Below are 27,026 nucleotides of genomic sequence, written 5' to 3'. Positions count from 1 at the left end.
GAGCAGATAACAGGTTACCTGAAAAAATGCTGGCCATGTATGCTTAGTGATTGTTGCTTAATTTGTTTAAACTGAAAAAGCCTATTTCTACAGTGGAATACAAATTAGGGTAATTATGTTGTGACGGAGTACTGAATGTTTAAGATTAAAGGTTTTCTTTACAAAAGTCCCATCATCACTTGACTAGAGAAATATAAAATACCACTTAAACAAAATATTGTTTTTGGTTTTCCATATGAACAAAAGACCTTTTAATCTCTTTTTAATATTCTATGGCACAGATTTTTAACCACCTCACAGTCAAAACAATTACCATATATTCAAATGTGTAATTAGAGAAGGAAGAGATTGATATTTTAAAATATAATGAAATATGTGATTATATTTATATCAGATCAAGACAAAGACCTATAGATTTTATTTAATTACTTACTATAGGTGTGCCTAACAGGCACAATCTACCCCTTCACATTTATTTCTATTTCATTCTCTTATGAGTAGAGATGCACACAGCTGGAACATCTGATCAGAATCTCTTAGACCTGATGAAGTTCAATCAGAAGCAGTTCAGGCAGGGAACAGGATGTACAGGTTATTGTATTAGATGAATATGTGGTGATTATTTATATATTATCTACACAGATATAATTATAAAACTTCACTTATATTGTATTTGAGAACTGAAGTTATTTCACAATGAACATTTTCTAAAAGGCCAGCATGGGAATGCTTATTTCATTCTGCCTAGAAGAATAGTAACATGTCTTAGGATCCAATCCTAGAAATCCCTACTCATTTGAGTAGATGTTATTAATGTAAGTTGTTCCAGTGAAACAAATGGGACTACTGTGTGACTAAGGCCTCTGACAGGGTAAGAATTTGTTGGATCATGCCCTTAGTTAATACAAGAGGCAAGGAAATCAATTTCCTAGTTCAGTATAACTAGCCTGTGTTTAAGTAAATATATCCAGAACCATTATTCATTCCTTTCATAGAGAATTGAAAACCAACATTTGAAGTTTGGGAAAATTGTCTTAATAAGAATTATTTTAAATGATGGAAGTTTAAAGGCAAGCAATTTAATTACCAGGAAACCAGATCAAAGCCAATATTCTAAATTGGCATTTTTAAATGAGTTGACAACGAAGATGCAGTTTAATAAAAGAAAGTAAATATGCAAATTGTCCCAATGTTCCCCACCCAGAGAGATAAAAAGACTCTTGCTATATGTCTGAGTCACATTTGTAACAAGTTAGCATGTCAGACCTGGCACATACACATGCACAGACAGAAAGAGAAAGACAAAGAGGAGATTGCTTTTATCCTCCAAAATGAGATAATAATTTCTAATTTATTATTTCCTAATTAATATTTCTTTGTATTTATCTATCTAATCAAGATTTTCACAGGTTCACATATCCTGAGCAAAGTAATATGTACTGCAATGGAAAGTCTGATTTTTAAAGGGGCTCAGTCAGCCTACCATTTTGAAGGTGTCTAAATGCTAGTATTTAGACACCTAAACAGGTGGCTGCATCTGCAAGTAAAGCAGACATCTCAATGCTATAATTTGCACCTACAATTAACTGTGCATGAAAAATTACATGTGAAAAAGCAAGTTAGTTCCATCAAATTAGGCCCTAAATGTTAGGCATACTACTAGATCAGATTATGTAATTTACAATCTGTCTTGCACTGGGGCAGAGCTGCACCACTCTATGGGGCTCTCTAGGAAGGATTGTGCCTCCTCTCTTCTCCTTTTAGGATGGTGTGTGCCCCTGAAGACAGTAAGAGGGGACAGTGAGCACTGGGTAGCTTTCCTAAACAAAACACTCCCTTCTCTACTGAACTCAGTGAGAGCTGAAGACACTCGGCACTTCTCAGGAGGAACTCAGCATGTTGCAGGATCAGCATGTTGCAGTTTTCTTTTTTTACATACATGGCACAGATCCTCAAAGCTATTTAGGTGCCTAATTCCCAACGGTAGTTAGGGGCCTACTACCTTTGAGGATCTGGGCCTATCTCCTTAATGCTTCTTTAGTGCCTCATTCATACACAATGCCTATTTACTTGTGTTAAAATATGTTGCCTGATTTCTCTTCAGAAATTGTGGACACTGGTAGACCAGTGAATAAGAGAAACAATAAGCAGCCTCTACTGGGACAGTTAATCCTTTTTATTGTATAATAATTAGATAGTCCCTTACTGTTGGTAGATGACTACTTTGATGTGTCCAGTACGATGAAAGCCACTGGATAAAATGTAAAAGATCATAATAGCTAAACATTTTTGGCACCTAATTAATTTAATTAGGACCACTGAACCTACTTGAGTCTTTGTTAAAGTGACTATATTAAATGAAACTCTTCAGCTGTCAGGTATTTTTACCCTCTTTCAGTTTTTTCTTTTGATTCCAGAAGAAGGTGGGTTATGTGTTGATTTTGCTATTTCATCAATGTCAGGATTTTTTTTAACTGATCTCACTTTGTTTCCCTTTAATATTGACATTTCAGATGAATACATGTAGATGCTAACTGAAAGGTGATATCAGTATCTGATTACATTTCCCCCTCTCCACCTGTATTCTGAAATAAAGGTACTGCTTTTTTTCCTGGTAGCAATACATTTAATGGGCGATGTTGTAGTGGATTAAAAATATAATGTTGATATCAAAGAACTGAAGATTTATGGGCTTTCAATGCATTACTATTTGAGAAGTGATACTCTAATGTTCTGTAATAATGAAGACTTCAGGTTCACTCCTTACAAAAAAAGGAGCACATTATTCTTTAGTAATGGTCCAAAACACTACAACTTATAATAGTAATATTGCAGTGTTAGGGGCTATTCCATTACCATAGAATACCCCTATGTGGTTACAAGAGTATTCTGCCCTCAGATTCTTCACTGGTGTCCAATTTGACAGCTAAGTTGGTCCATAGTGAATTTTTAGTACATGGAGTTATGCTCACAACTTCAGTTAACAATAACATGTTGCTATGGGAGCTCTGTACGTGTAACTCCTTGCTCACTGTGCTGAAAATTGTGCTGGAAGGCAAATGTAACCCTCTCTGGTGTTAGTCTAATTGTTAAGTAGAATTAGAATATGGTATTCTATAAATACTAACCATAAAAGGCACATAACATGAATAAGGATACTCACCAGCAGTGATTGAGGTGCTGCTTTTACATTCCTTTACACGGAAATCACATCCATAGCCGTGAGACTAATTATTTTGGAACCTAAGGGAAATGCAGCCTATATAAGAGAGAGTGATCTGCAGTTAAGGATCAGTGAGCCAGCTAATGGCTGGTTAGTCAGAAGGGTACAACTGTAGAATGTTAATAAAACATGTCTGAAGTCCAACACGTCAGGGAAGAGACTGAACATAGCGGAAAATATATGGAGACCGAGGTACTGTTGTTTTACACTACTGAACTACTCCATTAAAGCATGCTTTAAATCTATTTTGAAACTTGTTATAAACTAAGATACTTACACAAAAAAGTCATATTCACTGAAGCAACTACAGATTATAACAATACAACATAATCACTTTGTGAAGAGTTTAAAACAATATGCATTTCTAATGTTTGTCATATAAGTACATCAATTAACTCTATAATAGTGGCTTAGCTGCCATTGTACCTCTACTGAGTTATGGATTAATTTACAGTAACCATCTTGCCACCCCCCACCATCATATAAATTATGACATAGATAATAAACAACATTATTAATTAAACATAGCCCTTAACATTGTCATAGTGATGTATATACTTTAATCAATCCTCACAAAGCCCATCTGATGTAAAAGAGTAAGTAATAGTATCTTGGTTTTTCTTACAGATGAGGAAAATGAGACACAGAGCAGTTAAATGACTTTAACAAGGTCAGGCAGAGAATCTGTAGCAGAGTGCAAATTACAATTTAGGACGTATTACATAAAATTGATATATTTAACTTTCCTTGCCTGACATGTCACATGCTGTTATGTATGTAGGGCTGGATACTCCCAGGTAAAAGCACATGGAAGGGGAAAAACTAATTCTCAAAGATACAGTCCTTCGAGAGCTCCATATTTGCTGTGCCTTCCTTTTGAGATTGAGGGGAGAGGTGTACATGTCTACAGTCTGGCCCAGTCTAGTCTATGTCTCAAACCATGATAGCAACAACCTTGTTATAGGGAGCCTATACAGGAAGGATGGGCTCCACCTAAACCAAAATGGAACCAGATTGCTGGCACTTAAAATTAAAAAGGTTGTAGAGTGGTTTTTAAACTAAGGACTGGGGGAAAGTCGACAGGTGTGGAGGAGCATATGGTTTGGATAGAGACATCCATTGGGGGAGGATCTATTAATGGAGATTGTCTATGTCCTAATAAGGAGGAGAGGATGGAAGATGATAAAACACAGGTAGGATCTGATAAGAAATAGTCAAATTTTAAAAAGTCTCATTCAGTTACATCATGCAATGGGAGAGAGCTAAAAAGTGACAAGCTTTTAAAGTTCTTATATACCAATGCTAGAAGTCTAAATAATAAGGTGGGTGCATAAGTACCGACTCAGTGGGTGCTCCGGGGCTGGAACACCCATGGAGAACAATTAGTGGGTCCTCTGCACCCACCAGCAGCCAAGCTCCCCTCCCTCCCACCTCACCTCTGCCTCCTCCCAGCACTTGCCACCACCAAACAGCTGTAGCAAGCTCCAGGAGGTGGGACTATGGCGGGGATTTGGGGAAGGAGTTGAATAGGGTCAGGGAGGGGACGGAGTTGGGGCAGGGACTTCGGGGAAGAGGTTGGAATGGGGGTGGGAGGGGGCAGGGCAGGGGTGGAGTTGGGGTGGGGCCAGGGACAGAGGGGGGTTAAGCACCCCCTGGCACCATTAGAAGTCAGCACCTATGGATGGGTGAACTAGAGTGCCTCATATTAAATGAGGATATTCATATAATAGGCATCACAGAAACTTGGTAGAATGAGGATAATCAATAGGACACAGTAATACCAGGGTACAAAAAATATCGGAAGGACAGAATAGGTTGTGCTGGTGGAGGAGTGGCACTATATGTGAAAAAAAGTATAGAATCAAATGAATTAAAAATCTTAAATGAACCAAACTGTACTATAGAATTTCTATGGATAGTAATTCTATGCTCGAATAAGAATATAGCAGTAGGGATATATTACCAACCACCTGACCAGGATGGTGATAGTGACTGTGAAATGCTCAGGGAGATTAGAGAGGCTATTAAAATAAAAAACACAATAGTAATGGGGGATTTCAACTATCCCCATATTGACTGGGTACATATCACACCAGGATAGGATGCAGAAATAAAGTTTCTTGACACCTTAAATGACTGCTTCTTGGAGCAGCTAGTCCTTGAACCCACAAGAGGAGAGGAAATTCTTGATTTAGTCCTAAGTGGATCACAAGATCAGGTCCAAGAGGTGAATATATCTGGACCGCTTGGTAATAGTGACCATAATATAACTAAATTTAACATCCCTGAGGGGGGAAAACACCACAGCAGCACAACACTGTAGCATTTAATTTTAGAAAAGGGAACTCCACAAAAATGAGATTAGTGAAACAGAAATTAAAAGGTAAGGCACCAAAAATAAAATCCCTGCAAGCTGCATGGAAACTTTTTAAAGACACCATAATAGAGCCTCAAATTATATATATACCCCAAATTAAAAAACATAGTAAGAGAACCAAAAAAGAGCCACTGTGGCTAAACAGCACAGTTAAAAGAAGCAGTGAGAAGCAAAAAGGCATCCTTTAAAAAGTGAGGAAAATCCTAGTGAGGAAAATAGAAAGGAACATAAACTCTGGCAAATGAAGTGTCAAAATATAGTTAGGAAGGCCAAAAAAGAATCTGAAGAACAGCTAGACAAAGACTCAGAAAGTAATAGCAAAAAAAATGTTAAGTACATGAGAAGCAGGAAGCTTGTTAAACAACCAGCGGGGCCACTGGACAATTGAGATGCTAAAGGAACACTCAAGAATGATAAGGCCATTGCAAAGAAGCTGAATGAATTCTTTGCATCAGTCTTCACGGTTGAGGATGTGAGAGAGATCCCCAAACCTTAGCCATTCTTTTTAAGTGACAAATCTGAGGAATTATCACACATTGAGGTGTCATTAGAGGAGGTTTTGGAACAAACTGATAAATTAAACAGTAATAAGTCACCAGGACCAGATGGTATTCACCCAAGAGTTCTGAAGGAACTCAAATATGAAATTGAAGGACTACTAACTGTAGTCTGTAACCTGTCATTTAAATGAGCTTCTGTATCAAATGACTGGAGGATAGCTAATGTGATGCCAATTTCAAAATGGGCTCCAGATGTGACCCCGGCAATTACAGGCTGGTAAACCTAACTTCAGTACTAGGCAAACTGGTTGAAACTATAGTCAAGAGCAAAATTGTCCCTAGCCTCTGTTTGCCAGAAGGTGGGAATTAGTGGATCACTTGATGATTACTTGTTCTGTTCATTGCCTCTGGGGCACCTGGCATTGGCCACTGTTGGAGGACAGGATGCTGGGCTAGATGGACCTTTGATCTGATCCAGTATGGCCATTCTTATGTTCTTATCTAAAAAAAGTTGCTGCTGGCATAATTATAGCACAGTTTTCTGATCAATATGGACACACATTTTTCTGAGAAACATACTAGTGAAACCATACTATTCTCTCAGCCTGGAGTTTAGAATAGCTTTATACACACAGCACATGAGTGCTAGAACCTGTAGCCAGTTTAGGAGATACAAGAGCTCTTGCTAATGGATGTAAAACTGATCCATCTTTGTTTAATTGCTGGCCACAAAAAACAACAGCAACAAAAACCTGCCATATCTTCATCATCATTATCTTCAACACTGTTTTATGTTTTACTGTTTTGAAGTAAAAACCTCCAGGATTTTCAGTCTATATTTACTTTTGCATTTTTTCACCAGTAATCTAGACTCTCAATATCTTTTCCCCATTTTTTTATTTTCAATAGAGGTATGACTTGTGTTTAAATAATAATCTGGTATCTGTCTGAAAGTCAGGTCGTATAATGAGCAATAGATTCTTAACAGAAACTGCACATTTTAAATATGTTTGCTTTGTTTTCAGATCATTTATAACTTCACAATACAATGAGGTTTTGGAGGAAAACCTATCTGATGTTTATAATGGGCTTGCTGCAAAATCCAGTCAACCTTTGGCATCTGAAAAACAGCAACCAAGTTTGCCCCAGCGCAAAAAATCTTGAGAAAATGAAATGGACTAAGAAGCCTACATTTTCAAAAGTGCAGGTCTTCAGAGAAAATTGTATATGCACTTGCACTGCTACAATTGCCTGTTCATTTGTTGCAACTGTATGCACTAATCCAGCAGTTGTGTTGTCTGAGAGGTAATTAGTTACAAAGTTTCCCATTTGCACTCACAATTTCCAAATTTGTACTTATTATTGTGGTAATTATGCACAACGGCTGCACAATAGAACACAAAGTTTTTGGCCTCCACTGTTTAAAAATGTAGTCTCATTTCACTTCTATTTTCTTCTCCACCTCCTTTCATCTCTCTCTTTAGAACTAAATCTGGTGAAATATTCCATGATTTTTATTATCTTCTGTGTAAATTAATTTTGCCTGTACTTAGAGAACCAAATTCTCCCACAACTTTCATTAACTTCCATTTTGGATCCCCCAGTTTTCATCACATTCTTATAGGAGTCTGTATATGAAAAGTTTGCAGGGATCAGTTTTATCAAATATACTTGTATGTGGGGGTGGGAGTGAGTTCACCACAATATCATCTCTATTCCAAAGTGAATTTGGCATATTTTTTCAGTTGTTCCTTATAATTACTTGGGTGGTATCCACATAAGGATTTAGGCATTGCAATGATGATATCACAGCACCTAAATTCTAGGCATCTACAGAACCACAGGAACTACAAAGCCTTAGTTAGGTGACTAGGCTCCTATGCAATGAATGAGGAGAAATAGGTGCCTTAAAGTGTGATCCACAAACCCAGTTCACTAGGTGGGGAGCCCCTAAGCTAGCCAATGGGAGATGCTGACAAGAGGGATGTGTATTAAGACCTGCACCCTCTGGGAGAAAGATGCCTAAATCTGTGCTGTAGGGAGGCACCTATCTCTGTTTAGGGATAAACAAACAAGAACCAGTCACCTGGAGTCAGGTGGCTTAGGCTCTTCTTGTGGGAATGAGTTAGGTACCTGCCTTGCACCTAACTGGCTAGAAGAGGAGAAGGTGCTGCCTTGTAACTTTTAGCTCACTGGTTAGAGCACTCAGTGGAGATGAGGGAGACACAGGTACAATTCCTCCCAGCATAAGGTGGAGCAAGGATTTGAATAGGATCAGGCCCTAGATGTGACTTAGGCAGCAGTGAAATGCGGAAGACAGGTTCCTGGATGCCTAGAGTGAGTCAACAGTGCCCATGCCCAGAGGCAGAAATCCAAGTGCCTATGGAATTTTTACACTGAAAGCTTAGGTGCTGAGTGAGTTTAGGCATTTACAGGGTTTGGCGGGAGTTTTGTGGATCACAGTGGAGACAAAACTAAACCATAGGCACCTAAACACAAGATTACAGCACCTAGATCTCAGATTTAGGCACTGATTTACCTTTGTGGCTCTGGACCTTAACTCTATGAGAACTATATTCTTGTATTTTCTAGTCTGTGCTTCCCAAAGAACAATAAAATATATTTTAATTAACATTGTAATTAATTTAATGTCTGTATGTCAGGGGCTGCAAGATCTAGCTAATGATTCATTATAGCCAGAGCACTAGAGCTATAGTTAAGGTTGTCTCTGTTTTCAGGCATAGAACTTTCCAGAATTGTCACTTATTGGGCTGAAATTTCAGGCTCTCTTTCTGGTCAAAGGTGATTTTTTTTTAATTTAAAAGTTTGAGCAAAACAATTCAGCAATCTTTGAGCAGAAGGAGAGTGAAAATTGCATTCTCTTCATTTAAAATAAAATAGTGCAGTTTTCTCAATTTCTCCACACACAAGGGCTGGGAATTGAAAAGATAAATTTGACAGGAAGCTAGTCTTTGACTGAAGAGTGTCTTTGGATGTTCCAGGGAAAATTGGTTCAGATTTGGCTGATTTACAAGGCTTTGAAATTGCATTTTGCTTGAACATAGTAAATTTTTAACAATGATCCACCTGTGATCACAAGTACAATCAGCTGCCATATATCAGCTGCATGGCAAAAATACATGTCTTCTAAGGTGTGTGTTGACTGATTCAAGGTTCCATAAAGAGCACTGCATTATTTGCTTTATAATGAAGAACATATTAGGGACTCAATCCTGCAAGGTGCTTAACGTTCCTAAAAATGCCCACCACCATAAGCTCTCACCTACAGTGCCTTGCCCCTCCCAGACTCAGACCTTGAGTGATATATGGCGCCTGTGCAGAGGGACTAAGGACACTCATCACCTTCCAATAGATGCTCAACATCTTGCAGGACTGAATCATTACTAATACAGTCCTGCGCTTTACTATTCAGTATATTTCCTTTTAGTTACATTTGTTACATTCTCCCACATTTGTCTATGTCAGCCAGTGTTTGCTCAGATCATACAAGTTTTCTTGTATCTAACAGCACTGTTGTTCACCATTTCTGTTAATTGTAAACTTGAATAGCTTGGTTTGAGTAATGCCATTCATGTTGTTTACCTAAAGAATTAAATGTGGTCTAACTCTGATCCCTTTACTAGTACAGTAACCAGATGTCCAGATTTTATAGGGACAGTCCCAATTTTTGGGTCTTTTTCTTATATGGGCTCCTATTACCCCCAACCCCGGTCCTGATTTTTCACACTTGCTGTCTGGTCACCCTATTTACTAGTAACTTCCCTCCTTATTGTAAGGCTCCCTCTATGGCTAATTTGAGACACATCCTTTCATTAATCCACCCCCTTAATTTCTACTAACTTCAGTGGTAAAGGAGCCTAATCCATATCTAACAGAAGTGTGCCCAGTTGCAGTATGTTAACTTGTCATACTACACATGAATCCTTGTGAACATACTTTAAAAGCTTGTTGCAAATCTATGTTCAGTGTATTGCCCACAACTTTCCTTGTTCCACGTCAACAATATTTACAGAGAATGACAAATTAGTAGGGTAACAAGATCTTCTGTCTCTAAAACATACTTAAGCTGTGTTTTTCATAATGTTTCTCCATGTCTGATCCCTTAAAATGTTTTGCAAATCTTTCTTATATCTAATGGCAAACCACTGTCCTGTCCTTTGTTTTCCATTTATGTCCCTAGCCACCTCTTTTCAGGAGAAGATATTTTGTGACTTACCATCTTGTCCTAAAGAATCTTCAGCATGACCATGTAAATAAGAGTCTCTTCAATTTCAAAAAGAACAAGGAGTACTTGTGGCACCTTAGAGATTAACAAATGTCTTTGAGCATAAGCTTTTGTGGGCTAAAACCTTATGCTCAAATAAATTTGTTAGTCTCTTAGGTGCCACAAGTATTCCTTATTCTTTTTGCTGATACAGATTAACATGGCTACCACTCTGAAACCTGTCTTCAGTTTCAGTCCCACTTCCCATTCTTGTATGGATGTCCTCTATCCGTGGTGACCTTCTATCCTTATGGGGAGAAAACTTTAAATATGTTGCACATTGGGAAATATGCCCCAAATATTCACATTTGGGTGCCTGAAGTAAAGCACCTGAATAAGGTCTGATGTTCACAGGTGGCGAGCACCAGCAACTCTCACTGAGGTTAAGAAGGGCTGTGCTCAGCACCATTGACAATCATGCCAGTTCTGTTTAGATCAGATGCCTATCTTTATGCATCCAAATTTGAAGATTCTGGCCTCCATTAATACTACACACACAAAAAAAAACTATTTAACACCTGCTAAGGGACAGAAATTAAGTTCTGAAAAGTCAAGAAATTACAAAAGGTTTATTATACACCTTCGTCTCTGCCACCTCATGCATATGCCTTAAAATATGGCCTGTGTCTGTCAGGTATAAGACAAAACTGGAATTTCTTAGACAGCTTAACATACAACGTCCACCTTGCTGTATTGCTCAGTTAAATCGTTCACTGAATACTACTTCTCATTATCATATTTAATTTAATAATTTAGCAACATCTAACTAGCTTTTAAAAATGGAACCTTAACTCAGCCAACCTCACTCAAGTGGCTTTTCACACTCAGTATAGATACCACACTTGTATTCAAAATCACAAGGGCCTGCTCACCCCACTGTTACCACCACAAGCCCCAGCCAACAGCCCTTCCAGGATGGCATGTGGGCAGCATATAATACCATTTCTCCTTGTCTCCCAAATTCAGTGGGCTGTGTGACATTACATGGCCCCTGATTATGTCATTTCTGGTAGGAGGGGAATGAAAATAAAATGCCAGCTCCCTCTTGCACCATCGGAATATTATTTATGGATGGCAGTTTTTTTAAAATACATGTTCTCTTTTGTGCTTACTGGGCTTTGCTATGGACTTTTGGAAGCAATTAAGTGGTTTAATGATTTTGGGCCTGATTTTGCTCCCAGTGAGGTCCTTGGTAAAACTTTCACTGAGTTCCCACAAAGCAGGATCAGCCCCTGTGTCAGTATTACTTTCCAAAAATTGCTCAGGTGGTACATTTATTATTTAAATAATATACAAATTAAATATATTACTTTGATTAAGTGATCTTTTACTAGCAACTGCTTCCTTAGCTGTATATAAATGGCTGACATTTTCTTTTTCTCACATAGGACCCACTGCTTTTGCATCACCTGACCTAAGTACTTTTTTCCTTTCCTTTCCTCTTTTCTAACTGATAAAAGGGAGAAGTGTGGGGATAAAGTACTAATGAAATAAAGCAGACTTAGCAACAGCAGATTAAAAAACTTAATTACATTCATAAGAGCAGCCATACTGGGTCAGATCTATGGTCCATCTAGCACAGTATCCCATCTTTTGATGGTGGTGAGGGCCAGATGCTTCTGAGGGAAGGAACAGAACAGAGTTATCCGTCCCTTGTGATTCAGTCCCAGCTTCTAGAAGTTGGAGGTTTAGGGACACTCAGAGCATGAGGTTGTATCTATGACCATCTTGACTAATAGTCATTAGTGGACCTGTCCTCCAAAAACATATCTAATTATTTTTTTAACCCAATTATATTTTTGGCCTTCACAACATCCCCTGGCAACAAGTTCCCACAGGTTGACTGTGCATTGTGTGAAGAAGGTATAGACAGAGTTGAGGAAGAGACAGGTGCATCTGCTCCTGCCTCTTCTGCTCTTTCTCACTGGTAACTCAGTTATTCTGGGGGAAAATATTTTGGAATTGCATGATGTCCCCTAAAATGCAGTTTCATTACTATTAAAGATATAGAAAAAGGGTTAGAGAGAAGAACTGAACATTTGAAACTATGGAAATTAATGTTAACATATGTCAAAATGCTGTGTGCATGGAGTTTGAAAGTATGAATTTATACTGAAAAGCTCTTTACATAAGAATGTATATTAACAAAAGAAAAAAGGAAAGCTATTTTAATCTAAAAATTGTGGGCTTTAGGCTTGCAGGAAGCTTGATAGGAGGAAGTGTCTAGAGATTTTTTGAGACAATTTTGTCTAAATTTGATTCTCCACAATTAGTGGAAAAGGTATTTTGTACTCTAGGTTTGATTTTAAAAAGCATAGCAGTTCAGCATGTTAACCTCCAATATGTGCTTCTACCTGATTTTCTTTCCTTAATATAAATAACCATCGTGTATCATTTGTTTTAGAAGAAAGTATACCTCTTGCTGGCTTCAGGCACTGAGCTGCTTTATAATTCCTGCTGCTGCTTTCCCTACCCCAAAGGATCTTCCTTTCAGATATAACATGAGTTTGGGTTCAGTCCTAGTTTACAGGAAGGTCATAGGGTAATGCTTATTTCTATTCCCCTAGATAAACAGAATAATATTTTTAATCACACCCATGCTGGGCACTTATTCACCATGACCCCCATTTGTTTATGAAATGAAGATGAGGGAGAAAATTGAGGTCAACCACACGGAATCTATATAGAACAGAATTCTTCAAAGCTGGTCCTCTTTTGCTATCCTGCAAATCCCTGCACTTAAAGCTGGAAACTGTCCTCCCTCTAGCAGCCAAATTGAGATGACTAAATCCTTCCCTGCTAACCTTTGGGTGTGGCCTATACAATCAGTTACATTCATTTTAAATTGAAAGGTTGACCTAAAATATCAGTCTGAACTAGCAATGTATATATAAAGTCCATTGTTGTGATATAATATATTTAGCAAATCCAAAAGTATACAAATTGATTGAATAGAATTGTTTCCAATATTTTTGTTTAAAATATTTTGGGACTGAGTGCTTTCTCCACTGAAATAAAATAAGTCCTCACTCAGCAAAACCCACAAAATATACGTGCATATAAAAAAGCATACTGGCCAGCTATCTCTGGTACACAAGTTGGACACATCTGAGCATTTGGGGGGGCCAAATTCTGCCCTTTCAAATAAAAATATTCATGGAAATCTGTGTGGCACAGGGTCAGTGTACCTGAGTTGGTAATATTGACTTTTCATTTGGGAAGTTCCATTTTGATGGCTCTGTATACATTTGGTTAGTTTGACCAAACATGTCATATTTTAAACCTATAATTTTGCCATATCTTTGCATTATTGTTAGACACTTTTGTTTCCAAAACAAGCCTCACTTTGGGTTTCAAATACTGTACAGAATTGCCTACTAATTTCTTAATCTACAGTTGGTCATGTTACTAAGCGTGACTAGCATTAGCAGAAAATTAATTAATTCAGATAAACCCTAATTATTCAAATGGCTTGGGGGACATATCTGAAAATGCTTGGACTCCAGCAGCTAAATCCTAAACTTATTACTCAGTAGTGAACTCAAGGGGCTGATCAGACACTCAGTTTTGTACATTCAGCTCCCACTGAAGCCAAGGAGAGCTTGTGAAGGGGTCAACTTAGTGGTGGCCCCTCTTTATGGCCAGGCATGGCATAGCAGCTCTCTCTTCACTGGGTGTCTCCTGCCAATGGCTGCTCTGCCTCTGTAGAAGCCTGCTGCTTCCTGTGATTTTGCCCTCCAGCAAGATCACTTTAAATTCTCTCCCATTCTGGGGCAGTCCATGACCAATAAGCAAGGGGAATTAACTCAAATAGACTGACTTAGTAAAACGCAGAAGGGAATGACTCCCTCTCAGGGTGCATCAAGATCTGGCCTTCCCTTCCTTTAGTGAGCGATCTTAAACCAACAGTTGTCTGGGAAGCTCCTGTCTTCAGTCAGTCCCTCTCCACAGGAGCTAAAGGTCCATTCTCTTCCCTGGTCTGCCAACAAGTGAGCTGCTCTGCTTTCCTTCTAAGCTCCTCTTCCAGCCTCTCCAAGTCTTAACCCTTTGTTGTCCAGTGCTGGGTTTGTATATCCCATCACAGAGGCTGCACATGGGCTTCTGGCTCTTACACAATAGTTAGAACTAGAAATAGGCCTGAACCAAACCTCGATCTCTGAACATCCCTGAACAAGGGGATGTTCAGAATCTGAACCCAGATTTGGATTTGAGTGTTGCATTTGGAAACTCCACCAGAGAGGTCCTTTGGGGCCATCTGCCTGTCCCAAGTCAGGATCAAGGAGGCGGTTTGGGCATGGGGCTAGCAACTCCACCTCGTAAAAAATCAACCTGCTACAGAAACGCCAACAATAGAGACAACAGAGACTTTTACCCTGGAAAAAGAACGGTCTTCAACTCGAAGATGCAGGACGCTGGGTGGTAAAAGCCGTGAGGAAGCCACTAAGCCGATTACCCTTCTTGCAACCAGGAGGATCTATACCTGGAACCAGCTAGAGCGAATGGCCCTGGATAGAGGACTCCGGAGATCTGTGGTTGGCGGCCCATACCCCGATTGGGGTGACAGGCATGAGTGAGTGAGTGAGTGATTTGGACCCTAGTTTTATACATGTTGCGGGGGGAAATCTAAAAACTTCTGAATCTTGAGATGATCAGAATCCAGATCTAAATGCTGTAGCTTAGCCTATCTGTAGTTACAATATATGTCAGACATTTTGAGGGAGACACGGATCATATAAATCTTGCCATTGCAACTTGAACTATGGGAGTTTCCTGACTTTAAAGCGCTTGATCTTGCAACCTTAATGATGCATTAATGCTAATTTTCTTAGATTTCTTTAAGGAAAATGAATTTGAAAAGGTGTGTGGAAGGAAGGAGGAGGGAGAAGAGATCTAGAACTAATCATTTTGTGGAGCCTGTAAATTCCTTCCTCCAAGCCTATTCATCTTGTAGATTATACAAGTGCTGCTTCTTTGAGCCAAGAAGCACAGAACTAAGAAGCTGAACATTTTACAAGACTGTCTGTATAGCCTTAAGATTGCCAACTGAGTATGCTCAATACACAATTTTCAATCATATATCTGTGAAACCAAAGTCATTATTTTTCAAACCAAAGGGACATATTTTGCCATCACTTATAACCTATTCAACCAACTGATGTCTGGTGTACATGACACATGGTGTAAATGATTGTCCAGTCTGGATGAAAGGCACTGGCCCTCACTGAGGGTTATGTTTGTGTTAAATTTCAGTCTTCAAACTTGAGACATTTTTCCTCTACCCCATTCTAAAAAAGTCTGGTTATAGTTTGGAAGGTTTATTTTATATAGGAAAAAATTGACACCTTCGCTAAACTCAAAAGTAGATAAAGGAAATTTGCTTAAACTTTAAAAAAAATAACTTTTGGACAGAGATTAGGCCCCAAAGAATAATAATTTAGAAAGGTATTATAAAGAGATTGAGAAAACAGGAAAGAGTATGATTGATTGAAATTAGTAGGCAATTTTAAATATAGTGGGCACCATCAATTGTCTCCTGTTGTATATACTATAAATATACTAGTTAATGCAATATACATATGTCTCATATCCTAACTAACATATATTTATTACACCATTATATATAATAAAATTATATTTTCTTTGTTTTCTCTCACTTATTCTTGAAAACTTGTGAAAAATGGAAAATATAGGATCAAGATTCTCTCTTTTCCAACTGAAATACTATATTAATAGAGCATGATAATCTGTTCCTCAGCTCATGAATTCCAGGTCCTGCATGGAGTGTCACACAGGGCCGGCCTTAGGATTTATGGTGCCCTAGACGAGATTATTAAACTGGTGCCCCTGTGCCTGATCTCCTCATAGCAACACAAACATTAGCTTACAGTATTGGAAAAAAGTATTGCCACATTCACGTTATTAAAACCAGTTTAACTTAATTAAGCACACTGTAATGCTGATGGACTAGCACTAAAGAAGCAGCACTATAGAAAAAATTCTGATATGACAGAATGATGAAAATAATATATATTTTTTAATTTATCAAAATTTTATTGGAAATTTATAAGAAGAGGTATTGAAACAAAGATTTGTTTTTAATTAAAAGCAATCTTTCTGGCTTTTTTGGCTGCAAAATCAGTAATAATGTCATCGTATGACAAAGACAAAGTCGTATCTTGTTCGATTGCAAGAATAGCAAGACCAGTTAAGCGTTCCTGACTCATTGTAGAGCGGAGATAGTTTTTAATGAGCTTTAGTTTTGAGAAACTCCGTTCTCCTGATGCTACTGTTACAGGAATTGGCAGTAGAATACGAGTGGCAATGTACACATTAGGATATATGTCAACAAGTTTGCGGGTATGAATAAACTGTACAATGTCCATCACCAATTTTGCATGTGGCACATTGATGACAGTGCACTCAATTCTTCGTACGGTTCAAGTCCATTTAAATCAAAACTATCACTGTGCTTCAGAAGGCTCTCTAGGTTCTTGCACTTTGTCATTAGTTGCTCTTGTTTTCCTATTTCGTTGAATTTAGTTATGTCATACAAAAATCCAAACTGTTTATGGTGTACTTGCAAGGTATTAAACCTTTCATCAACAGCAGATACTGCTTTATCCATCACAACATTAAAAAATTCAACCTCAAATTTCTTTTCTGGATCATCTATGGGCTCATCTGCTCCTTCATATTCCATTTGTCGTTTTTTCCTTGAAACTCGTGTCACATTCGCACATGGAAATTTTGGTTCTACACCGAGTGCCTGTGCAAGTTCTCTTGCTGTAACCTGTGCTTCTTTGAATCCATGTTCTCTGTATTTCACTAAAAAGTCTTGCGTGTTGTTTAGTAAGATAAGTGTTGAATCAAGCTGCATCATTGGACTCTGCATTATTTTGCTTACACTTGAGATTTTAACAAGAATGTCACACCAGATTACGACAGATGTTAGAAACTTGAAGCTGGATATTTCAGAGGCCAATGACTGTGCTTCACTTTTAGCTTTTGGATCTCTGGCTTCTTCCGAAATAGCAACCAATGCTTCATAAACTTCCTCAGATTGATATCTCAACGTTTTTACACTTTCTACTCTGCTTTCCCAGCGTGTCTCAGATAGAGGCTTAACGGTAATACCATTGACATGTGCTTTGAATATTTGCCATCGTTGAGTGGAAGCTGAAAAGAGCACGAAAATGCGTTGCAGCAAACCAAAAAAAGATGTAGCTTCTACAGAAGACTTGGCCATATCACACAATATCAAATTAAGGCTGTGGCATGCACATGGAACAAAAAAGGCTCGTGGATTTTCTCTCAGCAATCTAGCTTGCACGCCAGAAATGCATCCTTTCATATTGGCGCCATTATCATAGCCTTGTCCTCGAATGTTCATTATGGACAATCCCATTTGTTTTAGTTCATCAAGGAGAGTTTGAAGAAGTCCAAAACCTGTAGTGTCTTATACTTCTAATAAACAATTCCTTAACTGTAATCTGTGCTGAATCACTAATGTCGACAAATCTCACTATTAATGACATCTGTTCTTGATGACTTATGTCCGGAGTGCAATCTAGAATTACGGCAAAATATTTTGCCAAAGTAACCAATGAAACAATTTTGTCTCTCACTTTATTACTCATTAGCATGATCAGTTCATTTTGAATTCTTGGTCCCAAATAGTGGTCATGTATTTCATTTTCAGTTACTCTTCGGAGATGTTCACTCATCACTGTGTCAAATTTTCCCAGCAGTTGTACAAGGCCCAAAAAATTTCCATTTTGGGGCTGGAATAATTTCTCAACGCTTCCTCTAAAAGCAAGATTGTTTGTTGATAGATATTCAACAATAGATAATAGACGTTCAAGAACACGACGCCAATGCTGCTTTTCTGACTCCAGCAATCTTTGATTTTGGGCCTCAAGAGTTGTCTGATTTTTTAACCTTACACTCAGCTCATACCATTTGTGCATACTTTCAATGTGGTATTGTGCCTTTTCATGTTGTGGTAATATGTGACTAAGATTTTTCCAATCCTTAATACCCATGGTTGCTATCTTAAAATTTCAACTATTGAAAATCTTGCATGGGAAACAAAATACAGCATCCTTGCATTTAGAGTACACAAGCCACCGTCTGTTGACAATTTCACCATTAGAAAGTCTTTTGTAGTAATTATTTTTTGTGAATTTCCTACCTCTAATGTCTTTAGGATATTCAAGACCTTTTATTCTCACAGGGCCTTTCTCAAGTATAATGGCACGGTATTCGTTGTTTAAAGATTGCGGCCATGTGCCAATGTCATCTATATACCATGCTAGTACAGTTTCAACTTTTAATTTCTTGTTTTGTGTCTGCATCTGTTCCAAATGATTGTTCTGTGTGTTCTTGCGTTTCTTGAGCTTCATCTGCACAAAAATTTTCTTGGGAAGTTACATGATGATCTTGATCAACTTCGTTGTTTTCATGATGTACAAACTTAAGTATAGAACCCTTCTGTGCTTCTACAGCTAATCCTATTTCATTTTTCCATTTTCTTTTCTGTGACCCAGAAGGTTGTTTTCGATAGGACATAACTTATAAGGGTGTTTTTTAAAGAAATAACTGTTTAAATTATTGTTATTATCAGAAATATTATTTCAAATAGCTAATATAGGATAGCCGTGAACCTGTGAACTTGAGCTAGTGCGAAGACTGAGACACAGTAGAGTTGGAAACCCATGTCATTTTTACAAAGCCACTTTTTAGTTTTAAATGTATAATGGGCATCAGTCTTAACGTTAGTTACAACTCTATATCAACTTTATACTGTAAATAGATCAATGGCATTATCCAGTTTAATAAGCTGGGTTTCCAAACAGTGGAAAAATATAACCCTAGTTTTACTCCTAGGAAAAGCACAAAGTGACCAAAATGAAGTCAGCACAGAATCATCTCATCTAGGTTAAGATAGCACAGAAATGTTACAGAAGTCCTGTTGTGCCTTATTTTTGTTTGGAAAGACATTAGCAATAGCAGCACATTCACATGATAAAATACATGATAAATCACTGCCTCTAAAGTTCCATCAAAAACTGACATTTTCACAGCTCTAGCATGATCTGCTGTACAGATTCTTCACAAAGAAGTGTCCCTGGCCTTTTAAACTCATATTAACTATGTATTTACTTTATGAAAGTTGGAGAAAACATTGTGAAAAAGTAAAACATTGGCTGCCCAACTTCTGGGCTGGCAAAAGTTATACTGACTCACAGGGGAAAAAAAAAGCAGGAGAATCTTAGTACAACATATGGTCACTCTATTCCAGAGGTCGGCAACCTTTCAGAAGTGGTGTGCCAAGTTCACTGTAATTTAAGGTTTCTCGTGCCAGTAATACATTTTAATGTTTGTAGAAGGTTTCTCTCTATGTCTATATTATATAAATAAACTATTGTTATTATCTGAGGTCTTGGCCACCGGTCCTGCTCAGGCCACTGCCAGCTGAGTAAATGAAACCCCAAACCGGCAGCAGGCTAAGCGAGGCTGGTGGCTGGAAACCTAGACAAGGATCCCAGGCCCTGCTCAGCCCGCTGCTGGTCTGGGGTTCTGACCACCAACTCCTGCCAGCCAGGATCCCGGCCGCCAAGCCCCTCTCAGCCCGCTACCAGCCTGGGATTCTGCTCACCCAGGCTGGCAGGAGACAGAGTGGGGCTGGCGGCTGAGCTCCTGACTGGCAAGGGGCCAGCAGCCAGAACCCCGGAGTAGCAGTAGGCTGAGTGCTGCTGGCACCCCAGACTGGCAGCAGACTGAGCCACTCAACCCCCCACCGGCCCTGCTCAGCCCGCCACCAGCCCATTCAGCCCGCTGCCAGCTGAGTGAATGGAACCCCAGGCTGACAGCAGGTTGAGTGGTTCAGCTGGCCTGCTCAGCCCACTGCCAGCCTGGGGTTCCTTGGGGGTCCCCAGGCCAGCAGCAGGTGCTGAGTGGGGCCAATGGCTGGTATCCCAGCTGGCAATAGGGCAGCAGCCAGAACCCCAGAGCAGTGATGGGCTGAGCCACTCAGCCTGCTGCTGCATACCATCAAAAATCAGCTCGCCTGCCACCTTTGACACGTGTGCCGTAGGTTGCCGACCCCTGCTTTAAACACTAGTAAGGAGATGAGCATATTACAGTTGTTGGAGGGCTCTTATCAGGAGTAACAGGCTATAGGAAAGTCAGTCAACATTTTTTGTTTCTCCGATGAAAACTGGCCCACTCCCTGGCTTAAACCAAACCTGTCACTAATAATTGTCAACAACTTAATTTTCTGTTTTTGGCTAAGATATTGATTTTAAAAAAATATTGAAATTGGATTCAGGATTGTTAGCAAGAATTTTTGGCAAACAAAGTTGTTAGATGACAATCTAAATGGCAACACAGTACTGCTTTCATGCTTGGCTCACCTCCTAGCCTGCTGGTCCAACAGCTGCAGTAGAGGAGGAGATAGGTGGAAAACTGCAGGACCCCAAAATCCACCTCTTGGAGTGCAGAGTGGCAACAGCAGCAGCAAAACCTCAGGTCCGATCACACGCCAATGGGCACCACCACCAGCCTTATGGACCATGGTGAAGTTAGCACAGCATCTGATTTCAGGGACGGGGCACCCATGGAGCCACAGCAGCTCATCCTGCCCTGTGCAGCTCCCCCCGGATGAGATGGATTGCTGGCAGCTGCCAGTCCGGGGGAGAGGCGCTCCCCAGCTAGGGTGGCCAGATCCAGATGTCCTGATTTTATAGGGCCAGTCCCGATATTTGGGGCTTTGTCTTATATAGGCACCAATTACCCTCACCTAGAGTGACCAGACAGAAAGTGTGAAAAATCAGGACAGGGATGGGGGGAGTGGGTAAAAGGAGCCTATATAAGAAAAAGACTCAAAAATTGAGACTGTCCCATATCTGATCACTGTACCCCAATCCCCTATCTTGATTTTTCACACATCTGGCTAACCCCAGCCAAGCCCTGTGTGACATTCCAATCCTGGCTGCCTGCCGAGGAACTGAGTTACTTTCACTTTCATTCCTCAGCAGGCAGGCAGCCAGCCTCCTCCTCTCACCTATCTTCCAGCACCTCACCCAACCCAGCCCTGAGGGAGGGGAGGGAGGAGAGAGAGAGGGGTGTTCCTGGGGAGGAGGGAGAAAGGAGGGGGTGCTCCGTGGAGCAGTGGGGAGAAGAATGGATATTATGGGAGACAACAAAGGATACTGGTTCCAGGGCCACAGAGCCTGCCTCACCTCACCTCAGCCGGGGGAAAGAGTCACACTCACAGGTGAGCTCCTTCCCCAACCCCTACCTCCTCCCCTTCCCAGAGACCCCAGCAGCCAATCCCATTCCTCAGACTGTGCTGCATTTGGCTCTCTCTAGGACCCAGCAGCCATGCTTCTACACTGTCTGGGCTGCCTGCAGAGTGGTGCCCCCAGGCAGAGTGAGGCCCTACGTGGCTGCCTATTCTGTCTATGCCTAAGGACGGCCCTGGTGTCACACAACCATGTAATATCTCTGAATGCAAAGTTTTGGGGTCACTTAGACTAGACTAGACTAGACTACACTAGACTATCAGGGCTGGAAGGGACCTCAGAAGGTCATGTAGTCCAATCAGCTTTAAAATAGTTAAATCAAACAGATCCCACTACATTAAATCTGAGGAGACTAAAACAATTATGATTCCATCAAAGGTCGACTATTACTTTCTCTTATGAGTGCATTGGGCACCTTCACCTTCTGGAATGCTGGACACTGAAATGTAAAACAAAAAGCAAAAAAAAGAAAGATTATTGATACTTTTTCAAATTTCAACTCAACTTTGTGCTTTTATCCCTTCTACTCACATACATAAAATGTATACATCAGTGACTGGTTCCCATATTCTCCTGCAAAGGAAAGCAGTATACAAAGACCTTCAGAATTTTTGTAATATGACAATTTTTACCTAAAACAAACCTTTTCAAAGAAGCATCAACCCAAATTCTGGGAACTGGTTAACAGAATGCGATCTTTGGAGAGTGGCAACATTCTAGTGGATCATAAAACAAGCAAGATTTTTGGGATTAAGTGTGGGAGTTGTCCTAACCCCATGGCTCCTGGGATTTCCTGAGGAATTGCTCCTCCCTTCAGAAGAGACTGGAGTATCCATGCCGTTTCTCTGGTCCCTCAAGAGTTCTGCTATTATTGACTTTGTATCTCGATGGTGACTGCTCATAAGTAGCCATAGAGAGGGCCCCACGGGAACTAATACATCTTCCAACAGTACAAAAATTCTGCTGGATATCCACTAGGAAATCCTACAGGACAACACAGAATGGTAATACAGTATGGCCAGTCTCCTTCTCCTCCTCCTAAGGCTTACCACAGAGAACCCATTAAGTGAGGAGGCATGGATATGTAGTGAACACTCATCTACTGATAAGGTAGACTACAATAGCTGTTCTGTAACATCACACAACAGATTTTTAGGAGGGAAAATTAGAAAAGGCTAACTGAAAATTCAGGGAAAGTTTAGGTAGGTAGAAAATAACAACTCAGTATTCTAGGGTTAAAATCTAACAGTGTGGAAAGCTCTATGGAACTATAATGATCACCTCTCACCTGAAACAGCAGCTCAGTACCTTCTTTTAACCATGCTGGGAAATTATTTCATTGCTGACCCAAATAGAACAGTGCCACTTACAACTGGATTTTCTTTAGAGACGCCCATCCAAATTTTCTTTAATTCTGGCCTAGAGGAACCACTGGTAGGGGAGAGAAGGTAGTTTAATTTCCATGCCTAGTCAATCATGGACTTCCTCACTGATATTTCCCACAAGCCTATAAAATAGTGACATTTCTGGTGGTGGGATTTTTTTTGAGGGTGGGGGTGCGGGAGGGGGTCTTGGGCAGTGTGACTGAGTGAGAGATGTGCACACCTGGTCATTGGGAAATGGCTTGAGAATGTATAACTATTGACTAGGAGTAATATCCTTTTATGATTATATGCAGAAAACTCTCTCTAAAATCAGTTGCCCAAATTCTGGTTCTATTTAAATCAACAGAAGCTTTCCTATGAACTTAATTGGAACCAGGATTTGTCTCAGATAGAATTTTTCCTAGGAAACAATCTAAAAATCAGGCCCTAATTGATTTTTTTAAAAATTCAGTCTTTAAAATAGGTTTACATAGACTATAATCATGCTTAAGAATTTCAACCTAACATTTATATTTTGTAAGGACAGATCCAGAAAAAAAGTTTCTGATATCCTTATTCATCTACGTCACTTGTAAATGTTAAGTCACAATCACAATCAAGCACTGAGGCAGCATTTTAATACATCTTTTTGTGGAGGAGATATTACCTCATAACTATATGTAGAATTCCAATCTGCATATTTCTGCAATGTTTTTAAAATCTGGATTTAAAATCTGGAAAAATAAATGGTGATCCAATATTTTGGAATATTTTTACACTCTCCAGACCCTGACATCTTCTACAGAAAGTCTGATCCTGCTCCTATCAGACTTTTGCCATTGAGTTCAAGGGGAACGGGAACGGGCCCTTACACTAGACGGTCTAGTCAGCTGTTCAAATCACATAGTTCAGTGTTCCTTTTGCCCAATCTGCTCAAGAGACAACACTAATACATAAAGAGACTGACTGTGGAGGATGTAGAAATGCAGTAATGTGAGGTGCCTACAGGCAGAAAACGGCAAAGAATCAGGATGGGTCAAATGAAACATATGTTAAAACACTTCTGAATAACAACTAGAAAAGTAAATATTCTTAAATGCCGTATGCTCAAAGGGCTGTTGACATATCCTGGAAACCATTCTCTGACAAAACATTTCTGCTGAAGTATCAAATATTTTCTGTATTTGTTTTCTCTCATTCTTAATTACTGAGTGAAAATAAGCTCTTTTTTACTTAGGACTTGTCTACACCATGCAGCTTTTAGCAACAAGGCTTGTTGCTAAAAGTCAGCGTGTGTAAATGCTCTTTGTCGGCACTTTTGCCTAGAAAATACTTCCAGTCCCACGAGTGCTCCTGCCGACAAAGCTGCGTTCACATGGCCACTTGCGTTGGCAAAACTTTTGTCTTCATGGCGGGCTTTTTTAAGTACTCGTGAAAGACAATAGTTTTGTCGACAACTTTGCCGTGTAGACATACCCTTAGAAGTTCATCTATTCCTGCAGCTCATTCCTTATTTGCAGTCTCTTTACTACAAATAATTTCAGCAACTAAGTCTGATATCACAGAGGATTGTGTTGTCTATCTAAATATTTCTGACACACCTATCCAAGAGTTACTTGACAAAATATCTAGGTACAGTGGGTAAAATATATTCCTCTGTAAAAGAGGCCACCCAAGGTCTCTGCATCACTTAAGATATGCTTAAACCCTACTAATGGAATAGGAAATATATGTGAGGATTAATTAAGGATAGCAAAGGAATATACTTTAAGGATAAAAATACCTACTTGGTTTCTGTTGCCTCATGATAAGATCATGTGTTCCTTTGTATACAAGTAAGCTGAAAGATTCTCATTGACTTCAGTGAGCTTTGGAACAGGTCCATAATGTATGCGGCTACTAGAATCTTTGCTTCTTCATTCTCTCACAGAGATACAAACTGTAGAGAAAAAGTATATGAATTAACTTTGATGTAATCACAACTTAGATGTAATACACTATTTCTCTGATAGCACAAACTAAACACTTGTATTTCACTTGTATTTCATTTCATTTCATTGTATATCATCAAGGTTGATAATACCATAAAGTGGTCTAAATAGAGGGGCAATCTCTTATGACTATATACAATAATAACTGCAAATGATAACTGATACAGACTGATACTTAATATCTTGAGTGATTTATGGTTCAAACAAATTCCCTTCTGTTGCACCATAAATCTCCTATTTTAACAACTGCAGTATGGAGACAGCTATCAGAATATACATTACAACACACCATTGCTACTGCCTAGTCTAACTGAGACTTTCTTGAGGCTTTATGGGACACTAACAACACATTGAATATACAACTCCACTGAACACAAACAAAATATTTTACAATTTTGATAATTTTTTAGGGTGTGATCATTCAGTCATTCATTTGCAAAACTCCCTTTGTCTGTGATATGTAACAGAACTTCGTTGGAAGGAAATGGCTGGTGTAGCACTTAGAAAAAGTCATTTAACATAGCAGTTCCAATACTAGGTTAACATTACATTTCATTGTAACTTGTGTGCAGTAAAGGATTATTCTTTAAACATGCTTATTTCTTCGACAGGTATCAATTTAAATACATACTTCAATATGCATACGGTTTGGTGTGCTGGACATTAATTCTTCTGGCAAGACTGTTTCTGTTACTGTAGCTCTATACAGCAGAGCCTTTGTTAAGCTCTCAGAGGAGATGTTTGTGCTATGTTAAGGATCGCTTCCTGTGTAGGTGTTCTTCCAAGCCTCAAAAATGTAATCCGTGTAAACACAAATTAAAGAAATGAAAGGGCAAGGGCTTCTGAACAATAATCAACCCCCCAGAAACAACCATTGGAACAAGGATAGCATTATTTGTTTGTTTCCCACCTTTTCAGGTCAATGCAAATCTCTTGCTCTCAATTGGTTAAAAAAATCTAAAAGATCCATTTTACACATGGAGGATGAGCACTTCCTCTACAAACAGACAGGGTGGACAAGAGGTCTCATTGCAGCTGGATCCAGCTCTTTTGAAGTCAATGGGAGTCTTTCCATTGACTTTAATGGGGGTTACCTCATGTCCCAGGAGGGGGAATATAACAGGAGCACTTTAGAGAGCCTCTGCTGTGGGCAAGATGGGGTGCATCAGGTAGTCTCAGAGGTAAGGAGGAGCAGGAAGACACTGTGTCTAGTGGGATGTGAGGGTGTAATGGGCTCAGAATATGAACATTCAGGAAAAATAACTGCTAGTATAAGTTATCTCTGGGTCAAATCTTTTTTGCCTTGCTCACACAGTGGAACTGCCTGTGTGAGCAAGGCAAGTAAATGTTGGCTTTTCAAGTGAACCTTCTTTTAAATGATCACTACTGAACTGGAACATGAATTAACACACACATTTGTTTCACAGACAATATTTGAAATATATTTACCAGAAGAAGACGCAGTCAGTAGTTGTTTACTGACTACTGATGGGGCCTGCTTCTTTAGCCCAATATCTGCACGTGGAGTAACTACAGCAGTGTTGGAGTGGCTCCTCCTGGATTTGAATCCTTCAAGTTCCTTGCTTTTTGTGTGGCCATTGAACAGCATCAACCCTTCTTAGATGTCCTAGACTAGAGGATATGAAAGAAAATGACTGTAAAATTGTGACTTTCCCCTGAGTTGCTTCCCTCTGGTGGCTGGTTTACTTTGACAATAACAGTCCACTACTGCTACCAGTTACCCCATTAGCTCAGTTGGTGCAGTGATGTGGGAATCGAGTTTGGTGCCATATGATGGAATTTCTCATTTTGCTGTTTTTGTGTTTTTTTTTAATCTAGGAGATCACATATAGTGATATAGTCTTTAATTACACTATTTGTAATTAAACTATTCTCTTTGTTTTTCAGAGTCCTAGCCTCATTCAGTGCTCGGGAGACTCAGAATGAGGCAGAGGTTTCCAAAGACAGAAAGGCTATTCT

At 39.4% G+C, this 27,026-nt stretch overlaps 1 long non-coding RNA gene across 1 annotated transcript; it reads right to left on the bottom strand.

Annotated features, from left to right (window-relative positions):
- Positions 1-21,815: 21,815 nt before the first annotated feature.
- On the bottom strand, positions 21,816-26,672 carry LOC115646091. The gene is made up of 3 exons (XR_003998933.1): positions 26,496-26,672; positions 24,843-24,994; positions 21,816-23,122 (listed from the first exon to the last, which is right to left on the bottom strand). It is a non-coding gene; the product is annotated as an uncharacterized LOC115646091 (long non-coding RNA).
- Positions 26,673-27,026: the final 354 nt, after the last annotated feature.

The sequence above is a fragment of the Gopherus evgoodei genome, chromosome 1, assembly GCF_007399415.2.
Source record: "Gopherus evgoodei ecotype Sinaloan lineage chromosome 1, rGopEvg1_v1.p, whole genome shotgun sequence".
NCBI lineage: Eukaryota > Metazoa > Chordata > Testudines > Testudinidae > Gopherus > Gopherus evgoodei.
Note: the sequence above shows the minus strand (reverse complement) of the source record. Positions and strands in the feature narration are given on the sequence as shown.